We start from the raw sequence: 17,520 nt of genomic DNA on the forward strand, positions 1-17,520 counted from the left end.
CAGGGTTTCTCTGTGTAGCCCTGGCTGTCCTGGAACTCACTTTGTAGACCAGGCTGGCCTCGAAATCAGAAATCTGCCTGCCTCTGTCTCCCAAGTGCTAGGATTAAAGGTGTGCGCCACCACTGCCCGGCCATATTTCTAATAGCATGTGTTTGACAATAAACTATAATATCTCCACAGAATAAACTGTTTTTCGTAGACTTGAAAACATTATCTAAAAAAACTTTTATAAGAACATTTAGAGCCAGACATAGTAGCCCATGGCTGTAATCCTGGGACTTGAGATGTATAGACACGATGATCCAGAAGCCAAGGCCAGCTTTGGATACAAAGTGTGTTTGAGGCCAGCCTGTACTAAGAGACAAAGAGAAAGACAGAGAAACCGAAAGAGTCAGAGACAGACAGACAGACAGGCAGACAGAGAGTAAGCAATTAAAACGTTTGTAGGAAACATTGCAAGCTTCCTCTGCCTTGGATCCCAGCCTCTTACCCCTCTTCTTGGGGCTGTATCACTTCTTTTTGAAGCACTCTCTCGCCCATCATCAGCTATCTTTTCAATATGAAAACTTCCCCCTCCAGCTAGGTGATGCTGGGCTAGAATTCTGGCCCTGGCTTTAATGGAACCCTAGAATTTTGCAAGCCAGGAATTTTTAAATCAACCATGACAAAAGTCGTTATTCAGAGGCCAGTATTGTAAGAACTCATTCAACAATCATTGTATGGGATCTCTTTTCCTCAGAGTTATGGGTGAGGAGACATAGACCAGAGCTGTTACTGACCACAAAGACACTGATTTGGGGCAGGTGCAACCCATATGAAGGAAGCACATGGCAATATGCTGAATGTCTGTGCCCAACACAATTCATATGTTGTAATCCTAGTCTCAGCATGCTGGGATGACCTGTGCTATGTCATTAGGGGAGGAAGGGATCAGATTAGGGTTGTGGCTTTCCAGGATGTAATTAAGGTTTGATGGAATGGATTACTCCATGATCCTAGGAAAAACATGACATGTACCTGCAAGGCATCTTTCCTATCACATATGAAGCTCCATTTGCAATTCACATCTATGTTCTACACACACACACACACACACACACACACACACACACACACAAATTTATTTTGGAAAATCCCCACTCACGTTCTACTCAATTCCAATTACCTTCTTTTCAGAAGATTATTTTGAATGCTCAGGGTTTTCTGGTGTGCCCTTCCCACCTGTTCTAGCAAGCATGCCCCCTGCCTAGGAAAATTTTCTATTTATTGCAGCAACCTAGCTTAAGTCATCCTGGCTTAATCAGACCCTGCTGAGCAGATCCATCCATTGCAAAGCCTATGAGCATTCTGCACACTAAATGTTCAACTTATTTTCCTGGCATTCAGTTTGAAACTATTTTCCACCATGGTAAATATAACTACTCAAAAATATCTCTATTCAGGAAAGTTGCATGTATATACAACTTTCTGCTGGGGAAAAAGAAATTTCCAAGTACAAACTAATTCAATATGGCAGTCTCAAGATACAAAGCCACTGATGTCTGAAAGCACATGTTCAAAGGCAGTCAGGATTGTCGCTGAACTTTCCTCTTTATCATCTGGGTTTTAGCAGTCCCCTGTATAGTGATTTCTGTGGTGTTTCATTGGGCCATGTTATCTAAACAGGCTGTTGTTCATAAGGGCATGCTTCCTACATCTGTGTCTGGGCTAGAGCAGGGCTGACTTTCTAAGGATGCTTTCTTTCACTGCTCCCCAGGCTGCCGTGCTTACATGGACTGGATCAAACTCTACAGGGTGTTCCTGACAACATCCATTAGAACATCAGTGCGCCTGATCCAGTGGAGCAATGGTGTGTCCTGGTGCAAAAATCCAGGAAGAGTGACTGAAGAAGATTGGGTGAGCAGGGAAGGCCCCCTCAACCTCTTGACTACCCATGTGTTTTCTTACAGTCAACTCTCATCACCTATGCCAGAAAAGCCTGCTTCTCATTTTCCAACCCCATCTTTTATTTCAAAGAAACTATGAACATGCAACAGTTAGAAACATGAGGGAGCTATGCTAGATTGTAAATGAAGGCAAAGAAATTACAGAGCTGAGAAGAGAAAGTGTTAACCACCCATCCAGGAAACACCATTGCTTTGTGCAACTTGCATTGTTACAGATTTTAAAGATTGGAACGTGTAAGCTAAGAGCCTTATTATTTTATTACATGTTATCAATTATATCTCTCACTAGCACATAAGTGCCAGAAAATTAAATTTCAGAAGCAATGTCAACAGAAATTTTCCTGGAACAAGGCTTTAAAGCCAGTTTAAACTTATGGAATAAGTGTTATTGATCTTAATAAAGAAAGAATACTTTGGTTTGAACTCCATTTCAAAGATAGGTTTTGTAAAAACCATATTTGGTGCTGATGTTTTTCAAATATACACCTTTGTGTATATGAATTTATGTGCATATATGTATGTGTGTAGTAATGTGGACACATGTATATGTGGCTAATACGTATGTGTGTGTACATGTGTATGTGCAAGGTGTGTGTATGTAAGGTGTGTGTTGTGTGAGCTATGTATAGTATGTGCTTATGTGTGTATGTGAGTGTACATGTACAGGGAGTATATTGGTGTATGTGTATGTATGTGTGTGCATGTTTGTGTAGTGTGTATGCAGAGTGGGGTGTGTGTGTGTGTGTGTGTGTGTGTGTGTGTGAGAGAGAGAGAGAGAGAGAGAGAGAGAGACAGACAGACAGACAGACAGACAGACAGACGGAGACGAGATTTCACCTAGGTTAGCTTTCCTCTGCAGCACATCCCTGAGGTCTCTGGAGCCTACTTGCTTACAGAAACTTTCCTTTTTTGGTTTTTTGAGACAGGGTTTCTCTGTATAGCCCTGGCTGTCCTGGAACTCACTCTGTAGACCAGGCTGGCCTCGAACTCAGAAATCCGCCTGCCTCTGCCTGTCACTAGTACAGAAAGGCTGTTGAGAACTCTGTTCTGTGTCTACTTATCTCCTTTAAATATGTGACGACAGAAAAGATAATGTAAGCTTCATCTCTCAAGTGGAGTTAGGCCTCTTGCAAAAAGCATTAGTACACTAAAACCTTCCTATCTAAGAAAAAGAAATCAGTTCCTCACAGAAGACACGGGGACTGATGGGTGCACACCTCAAGCTGGGACTGTTAAGGATAGTGGGAAAACAAATAGCACGCTGCTCTTCAGAACCCTTAGAACATAATATTAGTATCCTGTTTCCACTGCAGCCTGAAAGAGAAAAGGGACTGAGCGTTTGTATGATTGTGCTACTTAATAAAGGGATATAATACATTTCTAGTTAAATCCCCGAATTCCCAGCTTGCTTTATAATGTGAAGAATAGGATGAGAAGACTAATATCATTTGAAATTGTGCACCAAAAGAAATTCTGCTTGGATCCAAAGAATAGGAATAGACTTTGCTTCCCAATGGATTTAGACAGTTGAGCAAAAAGTGAAACACAGCTCTGATGGGGTCTGTTTATAGCATCTCCTTAGCATAAACAGACTGCCCAAAGGATGCCATTGAATATACAATGGCTCTGATGAGAAATCCTTCTGTGTGAATGAATGATTGACAAACTAAGCAAACTGAATCATCTCTGCCTTAGGAGCAGCTTACAGCTTCAAATCTGTTCCAACAGCATCCACTTGAATCATGAAAATCACTGGTCACAGTGATGTAGCCTTTACACAGTCTGGAGTGTCAGTAAATGTATACCAGAATATCTTTAGACTCTCAATCCAGGAATTCCTGTTCTTCTATACAAAGTGAGTAGCAAAAAGAGATTTCAAAATCCACCTATTTTTTCTTTTTAAATAAAAGACACAACAATAGAGAGGAAACAAAAAAAATGGTTGCCTTCAGAAAAACATTTGAGAGCCTTATACTCTCTAGACTTATAGACAAAATATTTCAAATATAAGCTGAAGGTTGTGTCTAAAAGAACCAAAATAAAGAGAGAGAGGCTAAGAGTGAGGGCAATACGCACTGCCTTGCTCTCGGAACACTCTGGATTTCCGTGAAATCACCTGGAAGAGAAGATTATTATATGGAGAAGCCCAGGAAGACAGAGCAGACACTAAGCAAGGTCTCAAGGTCCCTTTCTCTCCCCCTCTCTCTCCTTCACCTCTCTCTCCCTCCCTTTCTTACTCCCTCCCTCTCTCCTCTCTCTGTCTCTCTCTCCCCCCTCCCCTGACCACACCAATGGATGCCAAGGGGATCCCCAGTTCTCTCCAAGCTGGATGCACTTAAGAGCATTATGGATGAGTCAGGATTGTCCAATGAGTCTTTGTCAAGGGCTTTCCGACCTGCTATCCTGGGAGACTGATAAATGCTCCACGGTCCTGCCCTCACTTTCCTCAGCTTCTTCAGAGGATAATAGAGAGAACACAGCTTCTCACAGTGGGGAAGTGTATGAGATAAATCATTAGAATGGAGTGAGAGAAAGAAACAAGGGCAAACATAGAGGAATGATGTGTGGAGCATGACTGGTCTGCACTTGGCTCCTGTGCTAGAGTGCCTAGGAAAACATCTGAGCTCAATTAATATTAACTAGAACTGAATTTAAAATAATGTGATAAACATGTTTTAAATGGCTCTTACTGCAATTACAATTATAAAAATGTTTAAGTTTCATTCTTTAATCCTATGTATCTATTATTTCTATCACTAATTATAATTACTAGAAGGTTAAAGTTAAGACAGAAAGTCCACAGGAGACTTCCCTGAACTAGGACCCAAAGTAGAGTTTATTTTGTTTCCATTACTTTTCCAAAGTTATTAGTATCTAAAGAAAGATTATAAAACATTTTCTGATGCTTCAAGATTTCTTGCTATTTTTTTTTTTTTTGCAGATAGCAAATGTACTTAAATCATATGAATATTTTTATATCGAGGTCAGAGCAGCCTTGGATCTTCACATTCTTCTAAATAAGGAATGCTGTGGCCAGAGATAAGAGGAGACCGTGTAGGGATTTTGAATTAAACAAGCCTGTGTGTTTGCTTAAGGGGATGGAAATAATGCGTTCATTAGTTCTTATTCCATATCTTTGCTTTTCAAACAATGAATCTCAAAAACAACTCTACTCCAGCAGCCCCCAGAAACTGAAGCAAAGCTGCTGCTTCCCGTGCCCTTACTGTACTTTTTCTAGGAGTGAAATACTGAGAGCAAAGGAGGACATGGCTTAGGGACACCACATAACAAAGTCTTAAATTTGAAAGAAATATTCAAGAATCCTTATGCCTGAGCAGAAACCATGCATTTGTAATTAGTTACAATAATTTAAAACATGCAAGTGTCACTAATATTGTCTCTCAGGACTGACATAACAAAGACCACGCCTTAGCCCTGATCTGCTTTTCAGCTTCAACCCACACAACCTGCTCCATCCTCCCTGCACTCACCACCTCCACCCCCACTCCCCCTCAGTTTCTTACAAGTGCCTAGCTCCTCCCAGAACACAGTACCCTTGGACATAGTGTACTGACTACTATACTATCTGAACTGTCTCCCCGAAGCCTACTTTTCCTCCCTTAAAGTCTCATATATACCATTATTTCTATGAGGGAAATTTCAATGACTTTTCCACTTTAAGGCCAGAATGTCTATTCATGTGTGGTGTCCCCGTGCCATCAAATCCCAAAGCCATTGCTAACACAGATACCACACACACATCAGTCAGAGCTGCTTCCTATCTTCTCTCCAGCAGCCAGCAGAACACGGGGCTCACAATGGACATACGCAACAGTTCTTCCATGTGAATGGACTCGTTGTCTGTAACCCCATGGGAGACATTAGGGATTCCGCAACAACACTATTGAGCCCTCAAGTCTGAAACCACACAGGCAGATCAAAGAGAAAAATATAAGCAACTTTTCATAGAAATTCTCAGCTAAACAAAGCCCAATCTGGGACTTGAAGTGGCTTGTTGTCATATTTGACATTGTGTAAAATGTTAAAATGCATAGGGGGAAAACCTGGGTAAAGCAAATATTATGAGAAAAGGTATTGAGGAAGAAAAAAAAAGCAAGTAATAATAGTAACAACAACAACAATAATAATAATAAGGTTGGCTTTGCTTTAGCAGAACTGGTGAAGGATCACAGTTACCAGTAGACCAAGCAGAAAGGTGGTCTCACCCAGACATGCTGAGCACCTTTGGATCACTAAAATAGAAAATGAAGTCTACACACCCAGATTACAAAGTACCTCTCCAAACTATCTGGGAATACAGTAATAAGGTTTAAAATAGAAGCTTTGTATGGATCTGCTCAATAGGGGCAAGAGAATAGACTGCTCAACAGCTGATGGTGATGGAACCATTATGGAAAGGGGAGTTAGCTGCGAATAGCAGATCTGCCCCAGATCTTTTTTTTTTTCTCACATTTGTCAGATCAGGATTTAAGTGGTCAGGTCCCTCAAGCTCCTACTGACCCAAGGTCTTTAAGTTCATCCCTAATGTTATTTACTTTTAAGAGTACAGGATGGAAAGCTGCCAAGCGTTCTGTGTAAGAGCCTTGGCTTAGCAGTCATTTGCTTGCTGTTCTCTTCATTTTGACAGTTATAAAGAATGCCTGGTTAAGGTGAACAAACTTAAGACTCACAAACCTGAGTAGCCAGGGGTCTAGTTCTGCATACTAGGCTGAGAATGCAATAGGAAAAGATTTAGAGCATTTCAAATTAGTTTGCACTCCTGCACTGGGCAAAAGCAGCCCCACGAAGCCTTACTAATGGGCATGTCCTAAAGTTAATCTGGAAAGAGGTTCCAAATGGCCACATATGAAAATCTGGCTTATATATACACTTCCATCCAAAGCTACCCCCATATACATATGTGCACATGTGCATGTATGCATGCACACACACACACAGGCTTCCATCCTAAGATTTGCCCACATACATATGTTCATATGCATGCACAAATGCACACACACACATGGACACATACACATGCACATATACACAGAGAGAGAGAGAGACACTACATTTCTGTGCATTTGAATCCAATGTGTATTATTAGAGGGCCAAGTCAAAAATCCCATGCTAACTTCCCAATGACTTCATCCAAGACATGTCTCTGAATAGTCAGTGTTTTAAGACACACGTAATCATTTAGGGCTAATTTTTCTTTACAAGATACAAACATTCTCAAATGCTAACAATAACCCACACTTAAGGTAGAAACCACTGGTTTCTTACCTTACGTTGGGCACAATGCTATCCTAGTGTCTCCTTTCAGGTTTTAAGTAATCATTTATTCCCATGTCTAAGTGAAAAGGTTCAAGTCAGTTCACACAGTGAGAAAGAAAGACAAATGGAGAATGGTGGAGGAGAAAGAGTGTAGAGATAAGGAGACAAACAAAAAGAATGCAGACACGACCCATTCAGCTGCCTCACATTTATGGAGACAAGCAGCATTCATCCATGCATGCACTGTTAGGAACTATTTGTCTCCATTGATTTTTAAATTTTTTCCCATAATTTAATGTCTTGGAAACTCACATGAATCTTACCATTAAAAGTCTGTTGGAGTTTAATTGGAGGTGTATTAAATGGCATTATTATTTAACATATAGTGCCAAACAGCCAATGTATATGCTACATACAGTCTCTCTGTGATATTTACATATTACTCTATAGACTTGAAATCACTTTCCAAATCCTAACTTTCCCATACTGGGACAGTTCTAGAGGACAACCATTTTATATCCAGGCTGTAAGTCTGTTTTTAAACGTTTCTCATGTATCAGTGTGAAATGCATACTGTGTATATTATTCCTATTAAAAAAACACACACACAATGTCAGAATAACAAGATAGTAACAGTTAGCAGAATTCAGGTTGGAGAACTGACAAACACCCTCATCTTAGAAAGGAGGAAGTTAGGGCTAGGGGAGACACGACTTGTTCAGGCACATGGTCCCTGGCAGAACCATGAAACCTGTGCAGGCTCCTGGACACTGTCTGAACTCCTCCCCTACTGCTAGTCAAGTGCTGCTCATGCCACTTTGAGCTGTGACTGCTTCATTACAAGTTCTATAAAATTATGAGCAAGCTAAGCCTTATACCAGAATATATAAATGAGATGCATGTCACAAAGCACCTAGCTTTTGAATGCCAAAGAGTTGCTTGCTTTTTTTCATTGTTTTCTGAACATTACAAAACATGCAACTATAGAAACAGCCAGCAGAGGGAGTCTTTATTCTGAGTTGGTACAAATACAGACACCAAATAGGTTTCTCTGTCTGGGGCAATGGCTCAGCTTGCTGCCAAGTCTGTACACTTAAATGAAATCCTTGGGAACATACAGTGGGCTTCTACAGAGAGCAAGAAGAGAACTGACTCCCACAAGTTACTCTCTGACCTCTTCAAAGATGTCCACACTACCCCAAATACACATAGACAGTAAATAAATAAATGTAAAACAAAAAAAGTAAATAACGTATCGTGAAAGTTACAACCAAAAGATTGTTGTATTGTTATTGAATAAAGTTCCTTCTTGATATGTTTATAATCTTGTATCAAAGTAGATTTTTTTTAATTCCTAAACATTTGAATGCTTAAGATTAGTTGCTTCTATATTAACATTGAGAAAATGTCCTGTGAGCACATATGTAAGCATACATACATGTGTGTGAGAGATAAAATATTTCTGAGATCCTGTGATTTGTAATACTAATATCAAATTTTCTCTTCAAATATTAATTTGGCTGCTGGAGTTAATTTAACTTCAAAAACTACTCTCGATATTTTCCAAAATAGGACACAGGACTGATCGTGGGGCTAGAATCACTTTCTGATAATGTTATGATTGTCAACATAGTATTTTAATTTCTTTTTTGGAACTGTTTGAAGACTAAGCACTTTTAATACCATACTGGGGTGGAAATCTTTACATTTTCAGAGACAGGTAGCATCTGAAGCTACCAAAAGTCCTACTTCTTTCCTTGCCAACAAGAGATTATTATTTTTAAATTCTGGCTCAGGGGACTGGGGCGCCGCCAAGACAGCCAGTCCTTCAGACAGCCCCAAGCAGGAGTCTGAGACTGTCCATCACTCTAGCTATTTTTAATCAGCCTTGTGTGCCAGGCATGGACCAGGCATTGTGGTTTACAAAATAACGTGAGGCTCAGTGCCTGTTCCGATGGAGTTACAGCCCAGGTGTCCAGAGTGCTGGGCATACTGGAATTTGATCTGGGTCAGATGGGCAGTGACCATCAACAGATCATCTTCTAAATCTTCGACTTTTCATGCTTTAAAACGTACGAAGAGCTAACAGCACTCAGTGTTATGTGTTGCATAGGAATCATATTTTGAATTTTAAAGGAAAATAATCTACTGTGATTAGGTCCCAAGATATTCTTATAGCCCCAGTGTACTCTCAGGTTAGCTTAGTCACTGGCTTAGAAGTAAGGCTGAGGACACAGCAAGGAACACTAAGTCAGAGGGTAAAAGTAGATTGGCAAAAGAGATGAGAATTGTCCCACATGAAGCAGGCATACAAGTAAGAGAAGAATGTAACACAGCTGTTCTGTGGAACAGGGCATGCAGTGTGTGTCCAGCCTGTTCTGTAGAGCAGTCCATGCAATGTATGTCCAGATTGTTCTGTAGAGCAGGCCATGGCAGTATGTGTCTAGATTGTTCTGTAGAGCAGGCCATGCAGTATGTGTCCAGGCTGCTCTGTGGAACAGGGCCATGCACAGGATGTTCCATGAAGTAGGGTGTACAGTATCTGTCTAGAATACTGTGCAGAGCAGGGATGTATAGTATGTATGTCCAGGCTGTTTTGAGGAGCATGGCCATGTGGTATGTATTCCTCAGCTGGGGCATGCAGCTTGTGTGCTCCCATTGTTCTATGACAGTTTTCTTTCTGGGAAGACAAGCCTAGCTTACAACACTGCACTCTGCCATTTATTAGTAGGAGCTTTGAGGATGACCTCTCTCCAACAAATCTTCCTCACCCAAAATGGGTTTGACCAGCAAGCAGCCTCGTGAGGCTCTTATGAAGATTCAAAAGAATCTGGACTCAGCACTAAGCAGAGCACAGCTCCTCTGATTATTTATTTTTCTCCTTTGATTCCTACTGGTCTATGGGGATGGCAGAAAGTCTTCCATCTTGCCAAAAGCCACAAGTTGGAGCTGGATAAAGATAATGAAAAGGCCTGGGACTGTGGCTTTTCACCCTAAGGGAAAAAACTCTATGAAGAATAAAGAGAAACAACAATGTTGAGAAATACCAATAGTAGGTCAGTCTCTTGTTCTCACAAAAACCACACTTAAGCAAATAACAGTAATTTCCATCCGAGTAGCCCTTGTTTGATGTGCTGGAGTAAAACGTGTATCGGATTTCGTTTCCTCTCTCTCTCTCTCTCTCTCTCTCTCTCTGTCTCTCTCTCTCTCTCTGAAATATTGCATACACAATGAGCTATCTTAAAGAAAGAATCCCTCGGTAAACATGGAATTCATTTATGTTTCATTTATATGCAGAGTCTGTGGGCAACTCTATGCAGTGTCTTCAGGATACATTATTTTTCCTTGTGACATCACAGAAAATCTTTAAATTTAGGAGTATTTCACATTTGGGTTTTCAAATTAGGAATGTTTAGTTTGCATAGACTATGCCTTTGCTATCCATGTCCTGATCAAAGATGACTCAGCCCCACTGTCATACAGGTAACCTGAAAAAAATTGCCAACAGCTTTAGCTTACAAATATACATACAGCCTGCCAGCCACTGACTAACAACCCCTAGGACACTTAATAATCTCACTGCATATCTTGTTGTACTTCAATCTGTGCTCCCAGAAAAGACTGATGATAGGGGTATACGCATGAACATAGCAGTCATCTGTTTGTTTGTTTGTTTGTTTAAGTCCCATGGCAGTCATAAACATAGTTACAAGTAGTGAGCAGTGTGAAAGGAATTTGAAAAGTACACCATTCTTCTGGCCCTGGTGACATGATATGAAGGATAATAAGTTTCTATTAAATTCATTCACTACAACAAAAAGTTTTATGTAACAACTTTAGCGGGACATTTAAATTCCTTATGATTACACAGTTTTTTAATTTAAAATTTTTTATCATTCAACTTAAATCACTTATGAAGCTAATAGAACATGGTATTTTAAAGCCAAGCACAGTGGCAAAGTGTCTGTACTCTGAGCTTTCAGGAGGCTGTAGGAGAGAATGTAGTCCTTTTAGCTAGTCTGGATTATGTATGAGGACTGTCTCTCTGAAAGCACACATCCCATCGACACCAGAAGATTAAAAACCAACCCAACAAATGAACACAAAACACATGTCTTTTCTTGGGTCAGAGAAATAATTCACATTCTCTGGGCTTCTACTATGTGTTAATGCTTTTAACACAGTCCTTCCAAATTCAGCACTGTGAGGAACATAGAGAAACTGTACAAATGGATACACCTAAGGTCACTCCATAGGCTAAGGAGAGAGCTGAACTCAGGTGCCAGGCTTGCTAGCTCTAAAACACACACTGTCCACCAAGAATGTTTTCTGAAACCTTATCTCTCAAACAATGAAAAATTGTATAAATATAAGCCAAACAGTGATCTGAGTGACACCCTTGTGGGTTAAGGACACAGTTAATTTACCCTAATAAAAATGACATGAGCAGGAAGAAATAATTTAGCAGGAACGAGATTTTAAAAAATAGGAATGATTACAACTTCACCCTCCAAGCAAGACTCCATCCCAAGCCACCACCTGGAGATCTCCACAGCCCTGCTTACCCAGAGAAGCATCCATCTGCCCCACTGGCCCACCTGAAGGAGAGCATCCATTTCCTCCATAGGATACCACCACACTTTGAACAAGGTACCATAACAATCAATATTTTCTGAATGCCAAGGAAGGCAGAGGCACTTGTAGTGGTGGTAGCTAGCTGAGCCTCATACTTGCTCTTCACATACATCTTTCTAAAGAATTTTGATGCCTTCATTGTTAGGAAATTGTTAGGAGTCCTCTTAAGAGACTCCTTTCATGCACCTATATCTTATAGGGTGTTATCTTTGTTTTCTTCTAGAAGTTTCATTGTTTCACGTTTCTTATCAAGGTTCTTCATCCATTTGAAGTTAGGTTTTTTGTTTCTTTTGTTTTGTTTTGTTTTCTGGGTGACAGATGCCAGTCTAATTCCATCCTTCTACCTGTTGACACTCAGTTTTCCCAGCACTACTTGCCACATATACAATAACTGTAGTTGTTCAAGCAGCAGTTTCTTACACTATTAGTGATACTCTGTTACGCTTGTAGACAGTAGTCTACCATGCTGTCCTCTGAAAGGCTCCACACACAAGTTAACTCAGACAAAGGCATACATCCACAGCCAAACAAAGATGGAGCTTATGGACTCTTATGGAAGAATAGGAGGAAGGATTGTAGCCCCTAAGGGGATAGGAACTACATGCAAGACCAACAGAATCAACTAACCTGAACCCTTAGGGCTCTCAGAGTCTGAACCTCCAACCAAAGAACATACATGGCTGGACCTAGCTCTATCATCCCTACACATATGTAGCAAATTTGCTGCTTGGTCTTCATGTGCATCTTGAACAGCTATCCCAAAGGCTGTTGCCTCTCCATGGGATATGTTCTTCTGCCTCGTCTGGCCTCACTGAAAGAGGAAGCACCTACCCTGGCAGATACTTGAAGTGCCAGGGTGGAGGGATACACAAGAGGGTCCTCACCTGCTCGGAGGAGAAGGGGAGGGCAAATGGGGGAAGGATTGTGGGTAGGAGGGGGAGACGAGGAGGGGGAAAGTGAGTGGGATATAAAATGAATAACTTAAAAAAAAGACTACAGTTGCATGTCCTCATGTTTGGGTTCCTATTCTGTTCTATTCATCTTCATGTCTGTTTCTGTGCCAATGCCTGTTACCAATGTGCTTTGTTACAACAGCTCTGTAACACATCTTGAAATATAAAATGGTCATTCCCCCCAGCATAGTTCTTTTTGCTCAGGATTGCTTTAGAATCTATGTTATTACATATGCCTTGTAGGGTGGTCTTGCATTTCTGTGAAGAATGTTGTATTTTGGTAGTATTGTACTGAATCTTTAAATTACTTTGGGTGATGTACAGTCCCAACTGATCAGGAACACTGCAAAAGGATCAGAAAGATTGTAAGAGCCAGAGAACCAGGATGCAGGATACCTGCTGTGAGACAGTGACACACTGTGTATATATATATATATATATATATATATATATATATATATATATATATATATATGAAAATGAACCCACAAAGTCTAAACCATATGATCTCCTAAATAAGACCGAAACAAGCTCACCATCCATCAACAAGCTAAAACAGATGGGGCAGGAGGATCTCACAGGCACCCATCTCTAGATGAAGAGCTATAGAAAATTAATGACTTCTGAAAGAAAAAGGTGGAAGACCCCTAAATGGTTGTCTAATACCAAGTGGTCAGCCCTATACATATAAACAGCACTAAATGGATCAACAGGCTATGTGTATATATTTATTCATGTGTGTGTATGTATGTGTGTATGGCAATAATAATTAAAGAAACAGAGTCCATGAAGTTGAGATGGAGAGAAGGAGGATATACCAGGGGTTGGAGGAAGGGAGGGAGGGGAAATGATGCAAATACAGTGTACATCTATGAAATTATTAAATTTAATTCAAAAGAATCCTGATGCTCCTGAGAAGAGAAGCGCAGTGTGTTGAGTTCCAGGAGTGTGGTTTGAGTTTAGTTACCCACAGGGCCCGAGCACAGCACATAAGCATAAGCTCCTATTTGTTCCTGAGTCTCACATTAACATGAGCTAGCACTGGCCTGTGAGCCTGCCTGCCTGCCTGCCTGCCTTGTGCATCCATCCTCAGTGCCAAGGCTGTGAACAGGATGCCTGGGGATTCACATTTATCATTCCATAAAAGGGAAGCGGACCCACACCAGAGAGCATATAATAAGCAAGAGAGAATTTGGTTGCCTGAGGACATTGCAGTACTGCAAGATGAGCTGTGGACTGATCTTTACCACAAAGCACAAGAAAACAAATCCCTCCCCTGTTCAATCCATAACTTTGTTCCTTTCTTCTTACATAAAGTTAAGCTCTGCTTATAAGCAGCAACATTCTAAATTAAAATTGCAAGATAAAATATAAAACCTGAATTGCAACAGAAAGAATTCTGAAAGCAAATACTGCAAAAATAAATAAATAAATAAATAAAATAAGCAAAACATACAAAGAAGATGAACAATCTAAAAATTTCAGAAGTGTGGGATACATACACATGATGGGTATGAAGATTTCGGTATTATGAAAGGCAGCAGTAAAATGATGTCACAGGATGTGGTTGCTGAATAACAAATCCCTACCTTTTCATTCAGAGTTAAGACACTGAAGAGAAAAGCAAAGAGAGATTTTAGAGAACTAGAATAAGTCTACAGTTTGGGCAGAAACGTAGACAATAGCATTTGTGAAAGAAAGCAAGGGGCACTGCAGGCCAGAGAGCCAACCTGAGAGCTGAAACACAGAGTCCATGGGGTTGAAGTCATCTCAAGTGGGAGGGGGAAAGGCTTCCTTGCAGGCTACTGTGAACCTCATAGCTCCAGGGCCAGCCAGGCCTAGGGCATGTGTTTACTGAGCAGCTATGATTCCACTCAGAACTTTCTGGGAAAAACTGTGATATGATAATGTGTAATCACATAAATGCCTAGCTATATGAGAAGTGTGGTTAGGACATGATACTATCTTGTATCGGTAGGTATAGAATTCCCACATATTAAGGACCTTGGGTCTTAAGAAAAAATATATTGTACAAATTGGGTTTTTCCCTCCTCTTTCATTTCTGAAATTACTTTAGGAATCTGTATGCTTATTACAAATGTCTTCTACAAAGGTAGGATGCATAAAGAATGCAAAATTATTTGCAAGCATAATCTGACAAGCAGTATGAATCAAACGGAGGCATGAAATACTGTGACTTGCAGAATTAAAATATGGTGTTAGGTCTTCTGATCTTGCAGATATTTTATACATCATAATGTTCAACTGTTAATTCTGTGAACTTAAAATGTTCTTCTTGGTGTAATTAATATGCCAGGCTAGAGTTTCAGCTCAGGTACCCCACCCCACCCCCCGTGTGTGTCTGTGTGTGTGTCTGTGTGTATATATGTATGTGTGCATGCATGTGTGTGCATGTGTGTATATGCCCTGTCTCTCCTTTCTTGCCTTCTCTCTTACATACACAGGGAGACAGACAGACAGACAAACAGACAGAAAGAGACAGAGAGAGAAAAGGGCATAACAACCACTTTCTATATAAAACATATTCTACATTAGAACATATAGTAGTTGATGGATGTGCAGAGAAAAATTAAAGAATTTGCCTTCACTAAACCCAAAGCTGAAGTTAATGCTAACTGTACATACCATAAGCCAATTTCATTTACAGATTGGCTTTGGGAAAAACATCATGGAAATCACCAAGCTTGGTTTCTATTTCTAGTGTTGTCACTGACCTTCTGGGTGACCTTGCAGAAGGTACTCTACATCTAAGAGACTCAGACAAGGGAAGGGGAAATGAAGGAGGAGGAGGAGCTGGGAGGGTTGGGGAAGAGTCACCTAGTAGATAATCTGGAAGAAAAATGCTAAGGTGAAAGATTCAGAGATCTGATGAAACATTAAAATTTTGATTGACTAAAATCAATGATCTCCAGTCATTACAGAATTAGAGGAAGCCACAATTTTTCTCTCCAGTCTACTAGACAGAATTTACCAGACCTCTCTCAGGCTCTGCTCTGTGTAAATGATTATTTTTCAAATCCAGCCTCTAATCACTCCAGCAGAATCCCAGGGCCACATCAGAAGGACACACTGGCTGATAAGAACCACCATCCTCAAGTGCCTTTGAGCATTTTCAGAAATGTTCCTGCCCTTTAGAATGATAGGGATTCCAGCTGCTCAATTGTCTGGCAAGGACCACTCATCCAGGCCTTGAGCTCTGTGCAGAGCCTTCTGGAAAAGTGGAGAAATTATACTCCCTGGCAATATTCTAAAGTGCTTGGGTTTATTTGTAAAGTCTGTTGTGGGGAGGTAGTACTAAGAACCAAGTTGAGACTTAATGAAATACATGCTAAGTGTAAAATCATAGAAAATTTTAGGGCATATGAAAAATGGCAAGTATAAAAAGTTCTTATATCTTCAAAGAAGAAGCAACACTCCCTCCAACACACACACACACACACAAAACAGTAATTTTGTGACCATCGCAGCTAGATGACTTAAAAGTCAGAAAAGTAGAATTCTCTTAAAATTAAGGGGAAAAAATGACAACAAAGTTTTCAAACCAATTGAGTAAACAAATAGATCATTTGGGGGTAAAGTAGCAGGAGGAATGGCCTAAATATGTTCAGAAAACAAGGGTGTGCTAGGCTATGTATGTATACACGCACAGAACTGGCCTTTGGAAACTTTTATGTACTATGTTATAATAGTAATCTAATAGGATATTTATTACCAAGAAAGCACAAGAAAGTACAGCTTTCCAGAGCCACCTTGTTTTTCTCTTCCCTAGACTGTGTTGGAAACTGTTTTGCTCCTACTGATTTCACCTTTGCTAATAGGTCAACATCCTTGAAAATGGCGGCATGTTTTTCCCATTGTTCCATACTGTCTGATGAAAAATAGGCAACTTAAAATCACAGCTAGAACCAAGGCAATGTGAAATTTACCCTTAGGATCACAGACTACCACCTCCCCCCAATCCTGCTCCAGGTATCAACCTCAGCTGTACCTCCACATGTCAGAATGGGAACTGGGGTGATGTGCCAACATGGCTCCGCTAGTAAGACAGCCCAGACAGTAAGCAACTAATCCCATTAACGGACCATAAAACAAAGAGCATGGTAGAGATTTGGTGACCCTATGCAGTACCGCTAACTGGGTAAAGAAATAAAACAGAACAAGATTGGATAAATATTAATGTACTTTTCCCATGTGCCTATCCCTCAGAGAAGCAACACCTCTGTTAAATTTGAGTGAAGATAAAGATTCAAGCTCAGAGCAAAATGCTTTAATTAAATTTGCTTAAAGCAAAAGAAAAGGGAGAAGGAAAAAAAGAGAAATAAAGAACACACCTTGACATTACAGTGCAGTCATGCCAGTGCCAAGTAAGGTGGACTTAGCAGCTAGTAATTGGCTGAAAAAATAAGCTGAAAGCCAAAAATTAAAACCAATTTAAAAAAAAAAAAAGAAAACGATTTTTTTAAAAAAAAAAAAAATTTGGGGGGGGGGGTTGTTCAATCTGCTCTGTTTCAAGTAAGTTAAAACATGACCTTTGGCTTAATGGAATCCACTAATAGTTAACAGTTAACTTGTAAAGGGTTGAACAGAGAAACACTATACTGTCTTGTGTCACTAGATCTACTCAGAAAGGGTATTTTTGCAGTAATGTGTCTCCATGCCTTCGTTGTTCACAACACAACTGTGGTTCT

At 40.2% G+C, this 17,520-nt stretch overlaps 1 protein-coding gene across 2 annotated transcripts in view; it reads right to left on the minus strand.

Annotated features, from left to right (window-relative positions):
- Positions 1-17,520, minus strand: part of Grb14 (growth factor receptor bound protein 14) — a 106,850-nt gene that overhangs the window by 41,242 nt on the left and 48,088 nt on the right. The window lies entirely within an intron of this gene.

This window comes from Mastomys coucha, unplaced genomic scaffold, assembly GCF_008632895.1.
Source record: "Mastomys coucha isolate ucsf_1 unplaced genomic scaffold, UCSF_Mcou_1 pScaffold15, whole genome shotgun sequence".
Taxonomy (NCBI): domain Eukaryota; kingdom Metazoa; phylum Chordata; class Mammalia; order Rodentia; family Muridae; genus Mastomys; species Mastomys coucha.